This window comes from Bidens hawaiensis, unplaced genomic scaffold, assembly GCF_021521415.1.
Source record: "Bidens hawaiensis isolate Kalapana, Puna unplaced genomic scaffold, B.hawaiensis_p1.1 tig00011343_1, whole genome shotgun sequence".
Taxonomy (NCBI): domain Eukaryota; kingdom Viridiplantae; phylum Streptophyta; class Magnoliopsida; order Asterales; family Asteraceae; genus Bidens; species Bidens hawaiensis.
Window position 1 is genome coordinate 606721 of NW_027491883.1, and position 2542 is coordinate 609262.

The 2542-nt window shown below is 37.6% G+C and overlaps 1 long non-coding RNA gene across 1 annotated transcript; it reads left to right on the plus strand.

The window, feature by feature from the left end:
• Positions 1-583: 583 nt before the first annotated feature.
• On the plus strand, positions 584-1025 carry LOC143537779 (uncharacterized). The gene is made up of 3 exons (XR_013136128.1): positions 584-693; positions 772-881; positions 979-1025. It is a non-coding gene; the product is annotated as an uncharacterized LOC143537779 (long non-coding RNA).
• The last annotated feature ends 1517 nt before the right edge of the window (positions 1026-2542 follow it).

The window sequence follows — 2542 nt, forward strand, 5'->3', positions numbered from 1 at the left end:
AAGCACCAATAGAGTAAGCCTGGATAGAGTCAATATTATTCAAATTATCCATCCCACATATATCTCCTCTCCAAATTTTTGACACATCATATTTATATCATCCATTCATTTTTTTCCTAAAACCAGCATATACATCAAACCTCTATACATTAATATTGTTACGACCGGATTTTTTATTAACTTAGCGAGATATTATTATATCAATAAATACATACATACATATTGCATGCATGCATGCATACTATCACATCAAAACATGGCCCACAAATACGGGTAAATTACTATGTATCATTCTGTTACGTATAAGCTTCAACAAATCCTTTAAAACACGCAACCTTTGTATTCAACTGACACGTTGCTTGAACTCACATTTATGATAGAAAAGAAGATGCGAATAAAATAAAACAGAGAGCATCTGATCATTCGAACCAGCCAATAATAATCATGCATGGTCCCGGGCTAATGGGTGGCCTTTATCCTTTTCTCCAATACTTGAACAAGTTAATAACCAATAATATCATGACAAAAATAGATGCTTAAGTACTCATTTGTTCTTATTTATTTAGAAACATATCGTCGTAAATATTTTGTGATTTTTTTTCCTTGTAAAGTTGTTTTGAACTTTTGATAAGTGTTCTGTAACATCAAAGAAACATGGGATCCAGTGTTGGAATAGCAGAAGACGTTACCGAGGTAAATGTAAATCCATTTATTAAGAATCTTGAACGCGTTAATTAATTCAAATTTCTTAAATAATTTCCTAATGAGCAGTTGATAGGAAACACACCTATGGTTTATCTTAACAAGATTGTAGACAGTTGTGGTGCGCGTATTGCTGTCAAGCTAGAAACAATGGAACCCTGCTCAAGTGTAAAAGACAGGTTAAGTTTCTTGCTTTATGTTCATTCCAACTGTTAGTATGTTCAGTCTTTCTTTTTATTTATTCAATTATTTATTTTTGTATTTGAACAAAAATAGGATTGCATTAAGTATGATTAAAGATGCAGAAGATAGGGGTCTTATTATTAAGACACAACATGGTCAACACCATACCCGACCCACAGTTCATTTGGTTCCCCCCAAATTCAAGTTTTGAAATTTGTAACATTTATTTGTATGTAACCTTCTTGTAATAATTGTATTTTATTATTCCTTGATCTTGGCCATGCATTATGCCTTGATCTTAACTATTCTCTTGTATATGTAACCTTCCCTAGTTAATGAAAACATCAAGTTGATTGACCATCATTTTATAGGTTAACCACCAAAATATTCTGGCCACACTTCTTCTGTTCCGGTGACCTACAACCTCCGGCCACCGGTTTACGCGTCCACATATTTTCAGCTAGCAACTATGTCTTCCACAAACACTGATTCCAACCCTGTTGCTACCACTTTAACACCCTCAAACTCCTCCCTAACCATTGTCCAATTTCCTCAATCCTTAAAACTACTTTCCAACAATTTCTTAAGTTGGAAAACCCAAGTTGAAGCACTTCTTCATGGCCTGGACTTACACAAGTTCATTGATGGTTCACATCCCTCTCCTGAACCTGCCACTGATGAGGCCGGAAAACATACTGCTGCCTACTCTAATTGGTTCCGACAAGATCGCTTGTTGTATGGTGCACTAGTCGGAAGCTTATCACCCACTATTGTAACCCTCATCACTAATGCCGCCTCTTCTCTCGAGGCGTGGAAGATATTATCCAACACATACGCTTCCACTTCACGTGGACACATTAAGCAATTGCAATACCGCATCAAACAATCTGTCAAAACCCATGAACAACCAATAACCGAATACATGCAAGCTATCAAAACCGTAGCCGACGAGCTCGCCATCCTCGGGAAACCTATGGATCCCGAGGACATAACCGATATAGTTCTTAAAGGACTTGACCAAACCGCATACAAATCTATCATTGAATCCACCCATGCTCGAGACAACCCCATCTCATTCCATGAACTACATGAGAAACTCATTAACCATGAGTTATTTCTTGCTCAACAAAACCCACCCGTGGCCAACATACACCAACCAACAACTGCTTTTGTGGCCCATGCCCGTCAATCCTCCAAACCATGGCACAACAAAACCAATCAGCCAACTATAACAAAAATGATGGCATACTCCCCACACCAAACCAATCATCTCTTCGTCCTTTTTTAGGAAAATGTCAATTTTGCTTTAAACAAGGACATTCCTTAACCTCTTGTTATGCCTTCAAGAAACAATATCCCCAAGTGGCCCTACCATCTCTCCCTAAATCAAACAAACCTCAAGCTCACATGATGGGAGTTTCGAATACAAATGCCAAAAGTACCCCTTGGCTCTTTGATAGCGGTGCTTCCCACCATATCACCAATGCCATCAATGCCTTATCTCTCCACACACCCTATGATGGAACCGATGAACTTATCATCGGTGATGGTTCGTCTTTAACTATTACTCATGTTGGCTCATTAAAGATCAATTTCCCAAATACCTCTTTTACTCTTAACAATGTGTTTTGCATCCCATCTATATCTAAAAATATTA